The sequence below is a fragment of the Bubalus kerabau genome, chromosome 7 (genome assembly GCF_029407905.1).
Source record: "Bubalus kerabau isolate K-KA32 ecotype Philippines breed swamp buffalo chromosome 7, PCC_UOA_SB_1v2, whole genome shotgun sequence".
Classification (NCBI taxonomy): Eukaryota; Metazoa; Chordata; class Mammalia; order Artiodactyla; family Bovidae; genus Bubalus; species Bubalus kerabau.
Window position 1 is genome coordinate 53,982,881 of NC_073630.1, and position 20,799 is coordinate 54,003,679.

At 37.9% G+C, this 20,799-nt stretch overlaps 1 long non-coding RNA gene across 2 annotated transcripts in view; it reads right to left on the minus strand.

Moving 5' to 3' along the window:
- LOC129657744 (uncharacterized) overlaps window positions 1-20,799 on the minus strand; it is an 85,533-nt gene that overhangs the window by 52,439 nt on the left and 12,295 nt on the right. Inside the window, exon 2 of one of the 2 annotated variants that reach the window (XR_008717061.1) lies at window positions 14,632-16,034. The exons of the other annotated variant lie outside the window; for it this stretch is intronic. This is a non-coding gene — a long non-coding RNA (uncharacterized LOC129657744). Of the gene's footprint in view, window positions 1-14,631; window positions 16,035-20,799 lie in introns of those variants that run through there. 2 annotated transcript variants of the gene reach the window in all.

Here is a 20,799-nt window from a genome sequence, read left to right on the forward strand (position 1 = left end):
CTGAAAGGGCTTTCCCAGTAGCTCAGTTGGTAAAGAATCCGCCTGCAATGCAGGAGACCCCAGTTTGATTCCTGGGTCAGGAAAATCTGCTGGAGAAGGGATAGGCTAATCACTCCAGTATTTTTTGGCTTCCCTTGTGGCTAGCTGGTAAAGAATCTACCTGCAATGCAGGAGACCTAGGTTCAATCCCTGGGTTGGGAAGATAAGGGAAAAGCTACACACTCCAGTATTCTGGCCTGGAGAATTCCATGGACTATACAGTCCATGGGGTTGCAAAGACTTGGACACGACTGAGCAACTTTCACCAAGCAATACCAAAGTAATATATGTAGGCCAAATCATGTATTTTGTTAGTAGTGCTTCTTAAATAGCTCCAAGTTTTCAAGCCTGGTTATCTTAGATTGAAATGGCAGGGAAGATAACCAAAAGACATCTAGTATGTTGTAACAGGAATTCACACAGGTAGTCCTAACTCACCGTGTGCTTATTTATTACCATAGGTTTCTTGGTTCTTTATATTTTCTCTTTCCATCTCTATATCTCTCTTCTTGCCCAAATTCTCCTATTTTTATATCGAAGGACTGTGTAAAATCTTTCATGATCATTCAAGTCAATGATATCGTGATATAGTCCTATTCACCGAACATCTACCAATTCAGATTCCTTCCAGGCAAACAGCAGGCATATAAAAGGAACACATATTCACTTCTCCCTGAAGTTAATTACGCCACATAGTTTGATTTGGACAATAAAATGTGTGTCACAAGAGGGTGGAGTTTTTTAAGAGATAAAATTCAGTGCAACATAACTTTCACTCTGACATTTTAGATTGGAATTTTCAATAGGCTGTACTCCTAAAAAGGAGTACAATATATTTAAGAAACTAAATAAATAAATAACCTGACCTGCCTATTGAGAAATCTGTATGCAGGTCAGGAAGCAACAAGTAGAACTGGACATGGAACAATAGACTGGATCCAAATTGGGAAAGGAATACGTTAAGGCTGTATAGTGTCACCCTGCTTATTTAACTTGTATGCAGAGTACATCATGAGAAATGCTGGGCTGGATGAAGCACAGCTGGAATCAAGATTGCTGGGAGAAATATCAATAACCTCAGATATGCAGATGATACCACTCTTATGGCAGAAAACAAAGAACTAAAGAGCCTCTTGATGAAAGTGAAAGAGGAGAGTGAAAATGTTGGCTTAAAACTGAACATTCAAAAAACTAAGATCATGGCATCTGATCCCATCAATTCATGGAAAACTGATGGGGAAACAATAAAAACAGTGGCTGACTTTATTTTGGGGGGCTCCAAAATCACTGCAGATGGGGACTGCAGCCATGAAATTAAAAGACACTTGCTCCTTGGAAAGAAAGCTAAGACCAACCTAGACAGCATATTAAAAACCAGAGACATTACTTTGCCAACAAAGGTCTGTCTACTCAAGGCTCTGGTTTTTCCAGTGGTCATGTATGGATGTGAGAGTTGGACTATAAAGAAAGCTGAGTACTGAAGAATTGATGCTTTTGAAGTGTGGTGTTGGAGAAGACTCTTGAGAGTCCCTTGGACTGCATGGAGATCCAACCAGTCTATCCTAAAGGAAATCAGTACTGAATATTCATTGGAAGGACTGATGCTGAAGCTGAAACTCCAATACTTTGGCCACCTGATGCAAAAAACTGACTCATTGGAAAAGACCCTGATGCTGGGAAGGATTGAAGGCAAGAGGAGAAAGGGACAACAGAGGATGAGATGGTTGGATGGCATCACCGACTTAATGGACATGAGTTTGAGCAAACTCTGGGAGTTGGTGATGGACAGGGAGGCCTGGCATGCTGCAGTCCATGGGGTCGCAAATAGTCAGACAAGACTGAGTGACTGAGCTGAACTGAACTGAACTGAACTTTCTAAAAGAGAAAGCCAAAACCTTGATGAGTTCACTGATGAATTCTACCAAACTCTTAAAGATGAAATAAAATCAGTGATGTGTATAAACCCCTCTCCTCCTTCCTCCAGTACAACCACATGGCCATTTGCAATGACTCTCTTATCCCTTGAAATGTGAAAATATACAGCATAGGCCCACACAAATAGTAGGTGTTTAACAAACCTTTGTTTGTTTGTTTTCTTTTCTTGAGTGGCTAAGATATCCCATCAGCAGTTAAGAAATTGGAACCTGAGTTTGACAGGTGATTGGTATTAAGAATTTCTATTGTGATGTCACAAATATTAGCTCTTATTTCACTATGTATTGAATTTTCTGGCATTATGCTAACCAGAACCCATAATTACAAACTACTTACCAAATGAATCAGTAAAAGTAATTTTCAATATTTTCATTAGGTAAAGGCTTGTTTCATTTTGAATCATTACCCTCAGGAACTAGGATTATGCTAGCCATAGGTTTGTTTTTATTATTTATTTTATTATTTATTTCAATGATGTCATTCATTTGGTTGAATTCATCAAGCATTTCTGTGTTCATAGTATCAAGTGTGGGGAGAGACCACAAAAAGTAAGATATGAAGCAGTTATAGGTTTTCCATCCAAGGGGATTAAAAGGTATGATGTAAGGGTAAAAGAAGGTCATATTAAATTGATAATGCTTGGAATTATATGATGAAGGTATTTGGGAAGTGTAGAAAACTGGGAATAGAATTTAACTAATAGGAAATGTTCAGCTTTTCAATAGACATCTTACAGAAATCTCTAAAAGGAATAAAGACTTTACAGTAATCCTAGATACCAAAACTCAATTACAACCCAAAATGTACATGGCATTATCAAGGAAAGATGAGCACATATATTGTCTCTTTACATAATTCCCATTGCAGGCAAGCTGATCATCTCCATATGCCTGTAATTATCCATAACAATTTCACATTTCATCTGATTAATTCTTCTGCTTCTCTACATACAAACACGTAATGATATGGACCTCTCTTTCCTTGCATATTATTCTAATTATTGTTTCATTTTATATCATAATGTAATGAAAATGGAGCATTCAATCAAGGGATTATTGCTCCTACTTTGAAGAGAACATTATTAATTATGTAGTATCAAGACTGCCACTTCAGGGCCATGCAAAAGGTTGCCTAATTACCCAGTGATTTCAGGACAATTTACACTGTCAATCTGAGTAAAATATAAATAAAGAAAATAAGGCTGGGCTTTCTCTCCTCCCTCCCCCCACCACGCCCCCCCCACCTGCTTTTTCCTCTACCTTCCTCATGATATACTTGGTTTACAGATGCAAATAAATTCATTTGGTAATTCTATAAATTTGGCAGGCCAGGCCTGGGTTTTATTCTACATTTTAAAAAGTGTTTATTTTACACACTCCCCCACTTCACTGTTTCCATAAAAGGTAACCCTATTACCCTATTTACTGGCCTCATTTCTGGAAAGACTAACCTGGAATAATGTTTAATGCTTTAATTTTCCAAAATTCTCCAAACACAATCTGTTACTTAAAATCTTTTATTTGCTAAAGATAAAGTTAAGGAAATAAAAAAAGTGCATTAATGCACTCTGAAAAAATGATAGGATGTAAAGCATATTGGAAACTTTGCTAATATGGGGCATCAAGGACCAGTTTCAGAGATTAGCACCATGTTTCCAGTTCTAATTCCTATAAACTACTATGAAGTAAACAACCAGAGCTAAAATTCCCACACCTATGCAATCATTCTCACTCTTTATGGAATTAAAATTTTGCCAAAAGTAGCTGAGGTAACCACTAGGGTAACAAATGTGTAGCTGACTAGAGGATTAAATTTGATGACAATTCAAAAATAACTGACATCAAGCTACATATATTATCACAAAACACAGTACAAGCATTGTCAGTTTCCAGTGTGAGTTTTAGTACTGGAAGGCATTAGTGTGGGATCAGCAAAGGATAGGAAAAGGAGAGTGCATTGTGGTGAAATTTACGAACCAGTTCTCCAGAAAAATGTGAATATACACACACAAATAAAAGCTTTAGTGTCCTTTTCATTATAGGGGACTGGAATGCAAAAGTAGGAAGTCAAGAAACACCTGGAGTAACAGGCAAAATTGGCCTTGGAATGCGGAAAGAAGCAGGGAAAAGACTAATAGAGTTTGGCCAAGAAAATGCATTGGTCATAACAAACACCCTCTTCCAACAACACAAGAGAAGACTCTATACATGGATATCACCAGAAGGTCAACACTGAAATCAGATTCATTATATTCTTTGCAGCCAAAGATGGAGAAGCTCTATACAGTCAGCAAAAACAAGACCAAGAGCTGACTATGGCTCAGACCATGAACTCCTTATTGCCAAATTCAGACTTAAATTAAAGAAAGTAGGGAAAACCACTAGACCATTCAGGTATGACCCAAATCAAATCCCTTATGATGATACAGTGGAAGTGAGAAATAGATTTAAGGGCCTAGATCTGATAGATAGAGTGCCTGATGAACTATGGAATGAGGTTCATTACATTGTACAGAGGACAGGGATCAAGACCATTTCCATAGAAAAGAAATTCAAAAAAGCAAAATGGCTGTCTGGGGAGGCCTTACAAATAGCTGTGAAAAGAAGAGAAGCGGAAAGCAAAGGAGAAAAGGAAAGATATAAACATCTGAATGCAGAGTTCCAAAGAATAGCAAGAAGAGATAAGAAAGCCTTCTTCAGCGATCAATGCAAAGAAATAGAGGAAAACAACAGAATGGGAAAGACTAGGGATATCTACAAGAAAATCAGAGATACCAAAGGAACATTTCATACAAAGATGGGCTCGATAAAGGACAGAAATGGTCTGGATCTAACAGAAGCAGAAGATATTAAGAAGAGGTGGCAAGAATACACAGAAGAACTGTACACAAAAGATTTTCATGACCCAGATGATCACGATAGTGTGATCACTGACCTAGAGCCAGATATCCTGGAATGTGAAGTCAAGTGGGCCTTAGAAAGCATCACTATGAACAAAGCTAGTGGAGGTGATGGAATTCCAGTTGAGCTATTCCAAATCCTGAAAGATGATGCTGTGAAAGTGCTGCACTCAATATGCCAGCAAATTTGGAAAACTCAGCAGTGGCCACAGGACTGCAAAAGGTCAGTTTTCATTCCAACCCCAAAGAAAGGCAATGCCAAAGAATGCTCAAACTACCGCACAATTGCACTCATCTCACACGCTAGTAAAGTAATGCTCAAAATTCTCCAAGCCAGGCTTCAGCAATATGTGAATCGTGAACTTCCTGATGTTCAAGCTGGTCTTAGAAAAGGCAGAGGAACCAGAGATCAAATTGCCAACATCCGCTGGATCATGGAAAAAGCAAGAGAGTTCCAGAAAAACATCTATTTCTGCTTTATTGACTATGCCAAAGCCTTTGACTGTGTGGATCACAATAAACTGTGGAAAATTCTGAAAGAGATGGGAATACCAGACCACCTGATCTGCCTCTTGAGAAATTTGTATGCAGGTCAGGAAGCAACAGTTAGAACTGGCCATGGAACAACAGACTGGTTCCAAATAGGAAAAGGAGTACGTCAAGGCTGTATATTGTCACCCTGTTTATTTAACTTATATGCAGAGTACATCATGAGAAACGCTGGACTGGAAGAAACACAAGCTGGATTCAAAAGTGCCGGGAAAAATATCAATAACCTCAGATATGCAGATGACACCACCCTTATGGCAGAAAGTGAAGAGGAACTCAAAAACCTCTTGATGAAAGTAAAAGTGGAGAGTGAAAAAGTTGGCTTAAAACTCAACATTCAGAAAACAAAGATCATGGCATCTAGTCCCATCACTTCATGGGAACTAGATGGGGAAACAGTGGACACAGTGTCAGACTTTATTTTTCTGGGCTCCAAAATCACTGCAGATGGTGACTGCAGTCATGAAATTAAAAGATGCTTACTCCTTGGAAGGAAAGTTATGACCAACCTAGATAGCATATTCAAAAGCAGAGACATTACTTTGCCAACAAAGGTTCGTCTAGTCAAGGCTATGGTTTTTCCTGTGGTCATATATGGATGTGAGAGTTGGACTGTGAAGAAGGCTGAGCGCCAAAGAATTGATGCTTTTGAACTGTGGTGTTGGAGAAGACTCTTGATAGTCCCTTGGACTGCAAGGAGATCCAACCAGTCCATTCTGAAGGAGATCAGCCCTGGGATTTCTTTGGAAGGAATGATGCTAAAGCTGAAACTCCAGTACTTTGGCCACCTCATGCGAAGAGTTGACTCATTGGAAACAACTCTGATGCTGGGAGGGATTGGGGGCAGGAGGAGAAGGGGACGACAGAAGATGAGATGGCTGGATGGCATCACTGACTCTATGGACGTGAGTCTGAGTGAACTCCGGGAGTTTGTGATGGACATGGAGGCCTGGCGTGCTGCGATTCATGGGGTCGCAAAGAGTCAGACACGACTGAGTGACTGAACTGAACTGAGCTGAACTGAACCTTGCTTAAAGGTTTTAAGTAAAGCTTAAAGCTTATTAAAGTTTTAAGTAAAGTTTCAGATCAGATCAGTCACTCAGTCGTGTCCGACTCTTTGCGGCCCCATGAATCGCAGCACGCCAGGCCTCCCTGTCCATCACCAACTCCTGGAGTTCACTCAGACTCACGTCCATAGAGTCAGTGATGCCATCCAGCCATCTCATCCTCTGTCATCCCCTTCTCCTCCTGCCCCCAATCCCTCCCAACATCAGAGTCTTTTCCAATGAATCAACGCTTTGCATTAGGTGGCCAAAGTATTGGAGTTTCAGCTTTAGCATCATTCCTTCCAAAGAAATCCCAGGGCTGACCTCCCTCAGAATGGACTGGTTGGATCTCCTTGCAGTCCAAGGGACTCTCAAGAGTCTTCTCCAACACCACATTCAAAAGCATCAATTCTTTGGTGCCCAGCCTTCTTCACAGTCCAACTCTCACATCCATATATGACCACAGGAAAAACCATAGCCTTGACTAGACGGACCTTTTTCGGCAAAATGATGTCTCTGATTTTGAATATGCTATCTAGGTTGGTCATATCTTTCCTTCCAAGGAGTAAGCGTCTTTTAATTTCATGGCTGCAGAACCATCTGCAGTGATTTTGGAGCCCAAAAAGATAAAGTCTGACAGTTTCCACTGTTTCCCCATCTATTTGCCTTGAAGTGATGGGACCAGATGCCATGATCTTCGTTTTCTGAATGTTGAGCTTTAAGCCAACTTTTTCACTCTCCACTTTCACTTTCATCAAGAAGCTTTTTAGTTCCTCTTCACTTTCTGCCATAAGTAAGGTTAGTGTATAATATTTTTCATTTACATGTTACTGTGGAATTAAATACTATGATACAATACTTGCTTTCTAAAAATTATTTATTTTTCCTCTTATCAACTCTGAAACTGTTTAAGTTGTTGTTCAGTCACTCAATTGCATCCAACTCTTTGTGACCCGATGGACTGCAGCATACCAGGCTTGTTTACGTGCAAATGGGATTTTATATTTCTGAAAGATTTTAATGGGTTGACGTGGAGGCACAGAGCTCTAATTTTCCTCCAGAATACTTGGTCAGTCTACTATCCCAGTATTTTTTGAGTTCATTCTTGCAATTATATTTGTTATAAAATATTTCATTTTCTCTAGCTTTTCAGAGTTTAGAGCTTGGTTTGTTTTTTCATATATAACTTAATACCACTTTCTCTATTATTTTTTTCTTGATAGACTTAACTGTCTTTCATTTTCAAAGAAACAATGATATTTAAAATGTGAATGCTGTTTTTCAATTCACTAACATTTGTTTTTATCTTCACTGTGCTCTTTCTTCAGGTTTCTTTGGTTTGTTTTGTTGATAATTTTTCTAACCATTTAAGATAATTAGATAATTTAATTAAAATATTTTTTACCAATATAAATATTTCAGCTATAAAAATATCCCTCTGAAGCCTGTTTTACTCAATTTACAAAGTGTTAATTATGACATGTCTATTATTATTTACAAAGTATATGCAATTTAGGATTGACTTTTCTTTCTTGCCACAAAACATATAATCATTAAGGGCAGTTTGTGTTTTTTAATATTTATTTTTCTGATATTCTTGTTTCCTAGGTTTCTATTAAAGATTCAGTTATTAACTTTTCTAATCCATTACATGTTGGTCACTCAGTCATGTCCAAGTCTTTGCAATCCCATGGACTGTAACCCACCAGGCTCCTCTGTCCACAGAATTTTCCAGGTAAGAATACTGGAGTGGATTGCCATTCCCTTCTCCAGAATATATTCCCAACCCAGGGATGGAACCTGGGTCTCCTGCATTGCAGGAAGATTTGTTTACCATCTTAGCCACCATTAAAGTTTTATAAAGTTTCATCAGCCCTTGAAAAGAAAGTTCACTTCTGTTTTCAGGATATGAATTCAATTTATGTCTTTTGGAAATATTCTATTATTTATAAGTTTTATAGTCCTTTTGTCTAACTCTGTTTCTGTCTCTATAAAACATTTTAATTATCATAATAAAAAATTACCATGCAAATTACCATGAAGATAGAACCTTATTAAGAATTACACCCTTATTATGAGAAACTTAACACTAATGATACTTTCTTTATCTTTCCTTCATATTCATTTTATTTTTCTTTGGCTAGTACTGGACATCCCCGTTTCCTTAGTTTACAGTCTTATTGTTCTGAATATTTTTTTTCTGTGTTCAATCTTAGGGAAATGCTCTTTTAAAATATAATGTTGAAAAATAAGGTAGAATTTCATATTATCTGACCACTGTGGGTTATCATAGAATGTTGTCTCTCTTTCAGTCACCATGCTTTTACCAAGCCAGGCTAAGGTTGTAGATAGGCAGCCTAGGTGTTTCCCACTGAACATGAATTCAACAGGAATTCTGTCGGAAAAGGCAATGTCCTATATGTAGTTTTTGGACTTCTACTTGGCCTCATAAGAATGGGCCTTGGGACAGGAACACTTCTTTCAGCTCAGTTCAGTTCAGTTCAGTTACTCAGTCGTGTCCGACTCTTTGTGATCCCATGAATCGCAGCACGCCAGGCCTCCCTGTCCATCACCAACTCCCGGAGTTCACTCACACTCACGTCCATCGAGTTGGTGATGCCATCCAGCCATCTCATCCTCTGTTGTCCCCTTCTCCTCCTGCCCCCAATCCCTCCCAGCATCAGAGTCATGGTTGACTCATTGGAAAAGACTCTGATGCTGGGAGGGATTGGGGGCAGGAGAAGAAGGGGATGACAGAGGATTAGATTGTTGGATGGCATCACCGACTCAATGGACATGAATTTGGGTGAACTCCAGGAGTTGGTGATGGACAGGGAGGCCTGGCATGCTGTGATTCATGGGGTCACAAAGAGTTGGACACGACTGAGTGACTGAACTGAACTGAACTGAACTGAAAGAAGTGTTCCTGTCCCAAGGCCCATTCTTATGTGGCCAAGTAGAAACACCAAGAGATAAAGAGACCTCACAGCATGTGCTAAATTTATCACATTATGTGGGAATAGCTTTCGCAGTTCAGACTCAATGTGTACTTCTTTGTTGTTTAAGCATGTGCCTCATATGGCACCTGCCCAACCCCACTACTATATCCATTCCATGCCAGGGGGAGACAGGATACTTTTGCTGCAGGACAAGAAGGATTCCTGCAAGTTAACTGCCCTGTGTCCACTGCTGGGAGGGACCTGCTGGCCATGGTGGACCAATACCCACTAATGAAGCTAATCTTGCTCTGTCTCTTGTCTGTGTGAGTAAATCATTGTTCCATCCAGTGCTTAACTGCCTTGTATTTTCTCTGGCACTTTCAATATCAAATGCAGTGGACAGAAGTGTTTAGACTTCTACTCCCAATAAGCCACAAATGCCATTTGCTTGACAAGTTCATGAAGACCATTACCTAAAAGTGCTGGTTCTGTTCACTTTCTTGTGCACATTCCCTTAACATATACTAGATAAGCTATAAGTAGTCACTGAACAGAAGAATATGGAAAGGAACACAGGAGGTAGAGATTAAAAATGTACATGATTGAGGTTTTCTCCAAAGGGCAGTATTTATTAATTTTATGCTTGAAGAAAAAATTTTCATTAAAAATTTACTACAATTGAGTTAATAAATGTCATTCTTGAAAGTTATGTATTTATAATTGCAGTCACTTACTATAATTATGCATCACTTGCTTTGAGAAAGGACAAGCAGTTTTGAACTGTGTGGCAAATGATACCTGATAAAACATAAGCAATTAGGAACTGGGTAACTCTTTAATAGTCTAACAGCTATGATAAATAGTTCAAGTAATATTTTATCAGTATGGAAATAATTGTCCAATTAGTAATGCACTACTACAAAATGACAAGGGTTTATAAAAAAGTATGTGCTTCACAATTTGTAGGATAAACTCTGGAGGTTAAAGGAAGGGAAAAGTGGTAATATTAATAAAGAACTTCTACTAAATAATCCATTAAAATTGTTTCAAATACACTTTAAAGTCCTAAAATATGTGGTACTATTATTTTAAAATATTGATGAAAAATATATAGACTTGATTTTTAATTTAGTTGTAAAGATTACCATAAAATATGTATATAATCTCCTTCCATTACTTTTTTGGAAGCACATACTTTTAAGCCAAAAGTGAGTATATCAGAAAAAAGAGGAGCTAGCAATACAAAGATATGAAATAACAGAATTCCAAGCAAAAAAAAAGAAAAAGCACTAACTTTGTAATTAACTAGATGTGTACTATTTTGCAAGTATTTGTATTTTCCAAAGACAAATACAAAATTAATTATATAACATGGTTCCCAAGAAAAAGGAAATTACATGCAGCCTTATTAAGATATGGAGTAATATGTGAATAAGGAGGTTTTTTTTAATTCACAGATATATGTGTCCAGTTCAGTTCAGTTCAGTAGCTCAGTCGTGTCCGACTCTTTGCGACCCCATGAATCGCAGCACACCAGGCCTCCCTGTCCATCACAAACTCCCAGAGTTCACTCAGACTCACGTCCATCGAGTCAGTGATGCCATCCAGCCATCTCATCCTCTGTCATCCCCTTCTCCTCCTGCCCCCAATCCCTCCCAGCATCAGAGTGTTTTCCAATGAGTCAACTCTTCCATTGAGGTGGCCAAGTACTGGAATTTCAGCTTTAGCATCATTCCTTCCAAAGAAATCCCAGGGCTGATCTCCTTCAGAATGGACTGGTTGGATCTCCTTGCAGTCCAAAGGACTCTCAAGAGTCTTCTCCAACACCATAGTTCAAAAGCATCAATTCTTCGGTGCTCAGCCTTCTTCACAGTCCAACTCTCACCATACATGACCACAGGAAAAACCATAGCCTTGACTAGACGAACCTTTGTTGGCAAAGTGATGTCTCTGCTTTTGAATATGCTATCTAGGTTGGTCATAACTTTCCTTCCAAGGAGTAAGCGTCCTTTAATTTCATGGCTGCAGTCACCATCTGCAGTGATTTTGGAGCCCAGAAAAATAAAGTCTGACACTGTGTCCACTGTTTCCCCATCTATTTGCCATGAAGTGATGGGACCAGATGCCATGATCTTCGTTTTCTGAATGTTGAGCTTTAAGCCAACTTTTTCACTCTCCGCTTTCACTTTCATCAAGAGGCTTTTTAGTTCCTCTTCACTTTCTGCCATAAGGGTGGTGTCATCTGCATATCTGAGGTTATTGATATTTCTCCCGGCAATCTTGATTCCAGCTTGTGCTTCTGCCAGTCCAGCATTTCTCATGATGTACTCTGCATAGAAGTTAAATAAGCAGGGTGATAATATACAGCCTTGACGTACTCCTTTTCCTATTTGGAACCAGTCTGTTGTTCCATGTCCAGTTCTAACTGTTGCTTCCTGACCTGCATATAGATTTCTCAAGAGGCAGATCAGGCAGTCTGGTATTCCCATCTCTTTCAGAATTTTCCACAGTTTATTGTGATCCACACAGTCAAAGGCTTTGGCATAGTCAATAAAGCAGAAATAGATGTTTTCTGGAACTCTCTTGCTTTTTCCATGATCCAGCACATGTTGGCAATTTGATCTCTGGTTCCTCTGCCTTTTCTAAAACCAGCTTGAACATCTGGAAGTTCACGATTCACATATTGCTGAAGCCTGGCTTGGAGAATTTTGAGCATTACTTTACTAGCGTGTGAGATGAGTGCAATTGTGCGGTAGTTTGAGCATTCTTTGGCATTGCCTTTCTTTGGGGTTGGAATGAAAACTGACCTTTTCCAATCCTGTGGCCACTGCTGAATTTTCCAAATTTGCTGGCATATTGAGTGCAGCACTTTCACAGCATCATCTTTCAGGATTTGAAATAGCTCAACTGGAATTCCATCACCTCCACTAGCTTTGTTCGTACTGATTTTCTCTAAGGCTCACTTGACTTCACATTCCAGGATATCTGGCTCTAGGTCAGTGATCACACCATCGTGATTATCTGGGTCATGAAGATCTTTTTTGTACAGTTCTTCTGTGTATTCTTGCCACCTCTTCTTAATATCTTCTGCTTCTGTTAGGTCCATACCATTTCTGTCCTTTATCGAGCCCATCTTTGCATGAAATGTTCCCTTGGTATCTCTAATTTTCTTGAAGAGATCTCTAGTCTTTCCCATTCTGTTGTTTTCCTCTATTTCTTTGCTTTGATCGCTGAAGAAGGCTTTCTTATCTCTTCTTGCTATTCTTTGGAACTCTGCATTCAGATGTTTATATCTTTCCTTTTCTCCTTTGCTTTCCGCTTCTCTTCTTTTCACAGCTATTTGTAAGGCCTCCCCAGACAGCCATTTTGCTTTTTTGCATTTCTTTTCCACGGGGATCCCTCTCTTGATCCCTGTCTCCTGTTCAATGTCACGAACCTCATTCCATAGTTCATTACGCACTCTACCTATCAGATCTAGGCCCTTAAATCTATTTCTCACTTCCACTGTATAATCATAAGTACACATAAGATATATGTGTACTATGTGAATAAAGCAGTTCTTTTTTTAATTCACAGATATATGTGATATAATCTGAAGACTTTTATAAGTATAATTATCATCTTAATAAAGTTATCCTCTACTCCGTTTCCAATGGTTGCTTATGAATGATATTGAATTATATCAAATTATTTCTCTGAATATTTTGAAAGAATTATATCATATTATTATATTAATATATTGTACTGCATTGATAGATTTTCAAATAGTAAGCCATCAGCAATTCCTAAAATACTGCTTCCTTGATTCTTGATATAACAGCCTCTTTAAATCATTATTTAATTGGCTGATATTTGATTAGGATTTTTGCTTCTAAGTTTGTTAATGAGACTATATTTTTATTATCATGGACTTGTCAAGTTTTGACATCAAAGCAATGCTGATTTTATAAACAGTTGAGAAATATCATACTTTCAAGAATATTTGACCTTTTAATGATAGCCTCTCTGTTGAGTGACCATGTGTGTGTCCTGGTCTGACCAATTTGTCAAAATTTATACCTATAAACATCAATTAATATTTATTAACCTAGTAACTACTTTTACTTCCAGTATAAAAATAAATCATATTACCATCATTCCATATATCCACTTAACCTTTTATGTTTTTATCTTTGTGTTTCTTCAAATCTCATTCGATATTTTCTTTTGACCCATGTCCCAGTTCACAGACTTTCTCTCTTTACTTGTGTGGAAACTGTGGTTTAACTCAATGATTTAGTTCTTAAATTCACAGTATTTTTTATTACATATTCATTAACAATTTATATTTATTTCTTAAAATATTTTATACATCTTATTAATCTCAATAACCTTTCTTATTATTTACTCTGAATATCTACATTTCTTGGATTCTCTATAGGTCTCTTCTGTTGTCTGTTGTAATGTTGCTTTTCAGTGATACGTCACTGCCTCCTGAAATTATTTTTAATAATTATTTTTAATTGCACGCTAGAAAATGTGCATAAAATATTACAAAGCTAAATTAATATCTACTGATTTCTTTCAGAGAGAACTTATATCTGCCTCTGATAAAGGACTATGCTAGGGAATCCAGCACTCTCCAAACACCTTAATTCCATCAGCCTAAGACGATTTACATCTGAGTCAGTCTCTTTGAAGCCCATCTATTTCTATTTATTCTCACTTCAAAAGGTTTAGTTTTTTAGTATTTTTAACCAAAGACTGTTTACCAAAGCTATCCTCTCCTTGGAAAACTCTCAATACCAAATTTGTATTTCATGAAGATCTTTGAGTTTGCCTAGTTAATTGAGGAAAAAATTGGGGGAGGGGGATGTCTCAAGCTTGAAAATTTAACATGAAACAGCTTAAGAGGAATTTTCTTTTTCTTTCATGAAAAGTCCTAAATTCCCTACAATACACCTGTTTTCATATTTGTTTATTTCTACATGTAAAGTAGATTAGAAATACAGGTTTGGATGTGAAGTGAATATTAATGACATTAGTTTGCACATATCATTTTAAAAGGTAAATTTACCTATTCTGTATAGTTGACCAAAGGCACTATAATGGTTAATTAGGTCTAGTTGTAGACCTAGATGTATATTTAGAATTTATTTCTATCATGTCCAATATAAGACTGCCAGCAACAAAATAACTTTAAGTATGTAATAACTTCTACAAAATAAAAATAAGCACACAAACATAAAAACCCAAAACAGGGACTCTTATTTATTCTGGTTTCTTAAAAATAAAACCTCAAGGGCAAAAATACTATCTTAAGAAGCATAAATAGTCAGTGATTTAAGACTTTTGTAGACTTGATTAATTTAATATTACCCACACAATCTCTTTTCACATCATTTACATATTCTGTGTGATCTATAAAAATATTACATATTCTCATGTGTTCTATAAGCAACCTATCAATCTAATTTGAAAGTAGATCTATGTTCACCAATAAGATATTCAGGCATTCCTTGGGTGATATATACACAATAATCACATAAAACTGATTCTGATTTCCCAATACACAGTTGTCAATGTGTAGCTAGGGAAAAGCAAAACTAGGTGTCAGGCCAAATGAAGAAGACACCTCAACTCCTCTAATACATTTCATTATTTACACATTTCACTGGGCAATTGCCATCCTTGACCAACCATGGAAGCTTCTTTCAATCAGAGGAAACTTTACAATTCTGCTAATATTGTGGGAAATGTGCTGCTGCTAGCCACTGAGATATCACAAGCAGAATAAGCTTCAGTGGGACTTTTATGGCTATGTATGAATTACTACAAGATTTACCAAAGCCTATATTTTTTGCCATTAATATTATCAAGTAGTAGTGGAGAAAGTCATTATCTTCTACACTATAACTTAGATGACGGTGTTGATCTTTCAAGCCTAACAAAATAGTACTTTTATAAATCAAGCATAGTCTAGATATGACACCAACTATTGAATTATAGATGGTCAGTTCAGTTTAGCAGTTGCTCAGTCATGTCCAACTCTTTGCGCCCCCATGGACTGCAGTATGCCAGGCTTCCCTGTCCATCACCAACTCCTGGAGCCTACTCAAACTCATGTCCATTGAGTCAGTGATGCCATCCAACAATTTCATCCTCTGCCATCCCCTTCTCCTCCCACCTTCAATCTTTCCCAGCATCAGGGTCTTTTCCAATGAGTCAGTTTTTGCACATCAGGTGGCCAAAGTATTGGAGTTTCAGCTTCAGAATCAGTCCTTCCAATGAATATTCAAGACTGATTTCCTTTAGGATTGACAGGTTGGATCCCCTCGCAGTCCAAGAGACTCTCAAGAGTCTTCTCCAACACCACAGTTCAAAAGCATAAATTCTTTGGAGCTCAGCTTTTGTTGGTCAAGTATGTCTCTGCTTTTTAATTAGCTGTTTAGGTTGCTCATAGCTTTCCTTTCAAGGAGCAGGCGTCTTTTAATTTCATGGCTGTAGTCCCCATCTGCAGTGATTTTGGAGCCCAAAAAATAGTCTTTCACTGTTTCCATTGTTTCACCATCTATTTTCCATGAAGTGATGGGACCAGATGCCATGATCTTAGTTTTCTGAACGTTGAGTTTTAAGCCAAGTTTTTCACTAGGATCAGAGAATTAAAGTAAAGAGACCAGGAACCAATATGTTTGCACAGAGAATGGATATATCAGGCATTTAATATAATATTACCTTAATGAATTCTTATAACAACTGTATAAAGTAGACATAATATCCATTTTATATATGAATATCCTGAGGCTTACAAGAGTTAAATGACATTACAGAAATTACAGGTAATTACTGGCAAACCTAATATTTTAACTCAGGTTTGAATGACTCAAATCTGTGAAGGTTTCTGTTTCAAAGAGCTCTTTCACTGAATGATCTGTTTCAGCACTGATATAAACAATCCATGTATCACACATTTTCAAATTATTAGCATTCAGTAGAATATGAATATACTGATTACTCCAAATGCATACTGATAATTCAATAGGCAATTTAGGGTTTTAAAGAACCTCAGGTTCATCTTTTTAAACAGAAGTAATTAAGGTTTATACATACATGTAGGACAATTCTGACAAAGCATTGTAATTGGGCAAATTCTATTTAATAGGATTCTGCTTTATCTAGAAATAAATATCACTACAACCCTAATTTTGAACATTACAAAAGCTCCATGGTTATTGGTACAAAGCTTTGAGACAGTGACCTGTAGCCTGAAGAAGAAATGCCAGTGAAACAATACAACTGATTGACCAGAAAGTATTTAAAATTACCTGTTATTTCCACAAGGGCCCAATCACACTGAGAACCAGTGGATGTGGAAAACTCTTTGGGCTTACAGCCTTGAACATGGGAATTACAGTCACACACGTGGTTATTATTAAAACTCGCTACAAATCAGCACTGAATCTACACATTTTGTTCAGTTTTAATTGTTAATTTTCCTAGTTCTGTAATAATATGGCATTCATTATATATATATAAATGAGAAAGAAATAAAGATTTTAAAATATTTTCCTTTAAGTAACTTGACAAACTCGTAAGTGGTCTTTTCAGTTCAGTTCAGTCACTCAGTCGTGTCTGACTCTTTGTGACCCCCTGAATTCCAGCATGCCAGGCCTCCCTGTCCATCACCAATTCCTGGAGTCCACCCAAACTCATGTGCATCGAGTCGGTGATGCCATCCAGCCATCTCATCCTCTGTTTTCCCCTTCACCTCCTGCCCCATCCCTGAAGCATCAGGGTCTTTTCCAGTGAGTCAACTGTTACATGAGGTGACCAAAGTATTGGAGTTTCAGCTTCAGCATCAGTCCTTCTGATGGACACCCAGGACTGATGTCCTTTAGGATGGACTGGTTGGATCTCCTTGCAGTCCAAGGGACTCTCAAGAGTCTTCTCCAATACCACAGTTCAAAAGCATCAGTTCCTCGGTGCTCAGCTTTCTTCACAGTCCAACTCTCACATCCATACATGACCCCTGGACAAACCACAGCCTTGACTAGATGGACCTTTGTCCATCTGGGGACTGGAATACAAAAGTAGGAAGTCAAGAAACACCTGGAGTAACAGGCAAATTTGGCCTTGGAGTACGGAATGAAGCAGGGCAAAGGCTAATAAGTTTTGCCAAAAGAACGCACTGATCATAGCAAACACCCTCTTCCAACAACACAAGAGAAGACTCTACACATGGGCATCACCAGATGGTCAACACCGAAATCAGATTGATTATATTCTTTGCAGCCAAAGATGGAGAAACTCCATACAGTCAGCAAAAACAAGACCAGGAGCTGACTGTGGCTAAAATCATGAACTCCTTATTGCCAAATTCAGATTCAAATTGAAGAAAGTAGGGACAACCACTAGACCATTCAGATATGACCTAAATCGAATCCCTTATTATTATACAGTGAAAATGAGAAGCAGATTTAAGGGACTAGATCTGATTGAGTGCCTGATGAACTATGGGCAGAGGTTCGTGACATTGTATAGGAGACAGGGATCAAGACCATCCCCATGGAAAAGAAATGTAAAAAAGCAAAATGGCTGTCTTAGGAGGCCTTACAAATAGCTGTGAAAAGAAGAAAAGCGAAAAGAAAAGGAGAAAAGGAAAGATATTCCCATTTGAAAGCAGAGTTCCAAAGAAAAGCAAGGAGAGATAAGAAAGCCTTCCTCAATGATCAATGCAAAGAAATAGAGGAAAACAACAGAATGGGAAAGACTAAAGATCTCTTCAAGAAAATTAGAGATACCAAGGGAACATTTCATGCAAAGATGGGCTCAATAAAGGACAGAAATGTTATGGACCTAACAGAAGAAGATATTAAGAAGAGGTGGCAAGAATACACAGGAGAACTGTACAAAAAAGTTCTTCACGACCCAGATAATCATGAAGGTGTGATCACTCCCACTCACCTAGAGCCAGACATCCTGGAATGTGAAGTCAAGTGGGCCTTAGAAAGCATCACTATGAACAAAGCTAGTGGAGGTGATGGAATTCCAGTTGAGCTATTCCAAATCCTGAAAGATGATGCTGTGAAAGTGATGCACTCAATATGCCAGCAAATTGGAAAACTCAGCAGTGGCCACAGGACTGGAAAAAGTCAGTTTTCATTCCAACCCCAAAGAAAGGCAATGCCAAAGAATGCTCAAACTACTGCACAATTGCACTCATCTCACAGGCTAGTAAAGTAATGCTCAAAATTCTCCAAGCCAGATTTCAGCAATACGTGAACCATGAACTTCCAGATGTTCAAGCTGGTTTTAGAAAAGGCAGAGGAACCAGAGATCAAATTGCCAACATCCACTGGATCATTGAAAAAGCAAGAGAGTTCCAGAAAAAATCTATTTGCTTTATTGACTATGCCAAAGCCTTTGACTGTGTGGATCACAATAAACTGTGGAAAATTCTGAAAGAGATGGGAATACCAGACCACCTGACCCATCTCTTGAGAAACCTATATGCAGGTCAGGAAGCAACAGTTAGAACTGGACATGGAACAACAGACTGGTTCCAAATAGGAAAAGGAGTACGTCAAGGCTGTATATTGTCACCCTGCTTATTTAACTTCTATGCAGAGTACATCATGAGAAACGCTGGGCTGGAGGAAGCACAAGCTGGAATCTATTATGCTGGGAGAAATATCAGTAACCTCAGACATGCAGATGACACCACCCTAATGGCAGAAAGTGAAGAGGAACCAAAAAGTGAAAGAGGAGAGTGAAAAATTTGGCTTAAAATTCAGAAAACTAAAATCATGGTATTCAGTGCCCTCACTTCATGGGAAATAGATGGGGAAACAGTGGCAGACTTTATTTTGGGGGGCTCCAAAATCACTGCAGATGGTTATCACAACCATGAAATTAAAAGACACTTACTCCTTGGAAGGAAAGCATATTAAAAAGCAGTGGTCTTTTAGTGAGCCTGAAAAGCAGATCCTATATTCTGTTTACAATAGAGGAATACTAGTATCTCTATGGATTGACCATGCCTTTGGCCCATTTATATCAACCTTTGCCTAACTCATATTGTCATTACCTCTTACAACGCTGGCTCTGTCACCGATATAATATTTAAGGGGGAAACTTCCAGCTTTTCTTCTATGGGTATTTATATCTACTCATTCAATACTAAGAGTTCATTATATAACATTCTGTGATGTGAGAACTGGAGGAAAATAAAATTAACAATCAGGACAAATTCCAAGTTACATGACAGAAGAAAATTCACCCTGCCTTTTAAAAATTCAGTTAGTCCCATGGTTTATCCCATGTGCTTAGAAGCACACTCATATCCCTTTACCCTAACACAAGTTTAGTCAGATATGCTTAGGCCACTGAACACATTTTACAAAGGAAAGAAATAGGGAAGGAGGGAAGGAAGGAGAGAGGGAGGGAGGGAGGGCAGGAGAAAGAGAAAGAGAGAAAAGGAGGGAGGGAGGGAAAGAAGGAAGGGAAATTTTATTGTAAACATAGTGAGTACTCTAATAAAGCCTCATATATATGTTCACAGAAATCACTGGGCTGTGCAAAAATAAAGCCATAAAAGTCAACCATGGAGCTTATGAGGAAAGTTTGATTATGCCATAGCATTCAAAAACTTTATCAGTTATATATTAAAGAAAATAGAAACCAAAAAGCAATGGTGAAAATTGTACATGTTAAATAATTAAGAAGTTCATAAATACCACAATACAATTGATATGCCATTTTCTTTATAAAGAAAAGTCTGCATAACATGAATCATGGTAGAAGAAGGTGGAAGAAAGGTTATCTGAGATCAGATGGAGTTGTAAAGCAGATGTGGTTGGGTGTGACTCATGGCACACACACTGAGGGCAGTATCTGATAGATCTTTGAGGTGTGTGCATGTATGTCATTTGTATATCCTAACAGGCTCGCTTCGTGCAGGGACAGTTTCCTATATCACTTAGTGTTTATCAAGGACAAAATTTCCATAAGTAAATGTGAAATTAATGTTTCAACTAAATTGTTCCTAATATATCAACCACCATGTTGGAATAAATTTACATTTTCAAAACAAGTGTTAAAGAAGAACTGACTGTATTGAGATTGGTTAACTGACTCATACTCTGACTGGGATTGGGAAATAAAAAAATAAGCATAAATCTGCAGAGAGAACTTTTATACTACCAGTAATTCACATTAAATTCTTCAGTATAGGTGAAGTGACAAGTATGTGTAAATTCATTTTCATCTACACCCAATTGATAGTTACTAATCTAAAGACTTTCATTCAGAAAGAGCTGTTCAGGAACAACTGGTTTTCATTGGAAATACTTACATCCTAAACCTATATTTGGAGATGAACAATACCTTTATCACTGAACAAGCTCCCTATAGA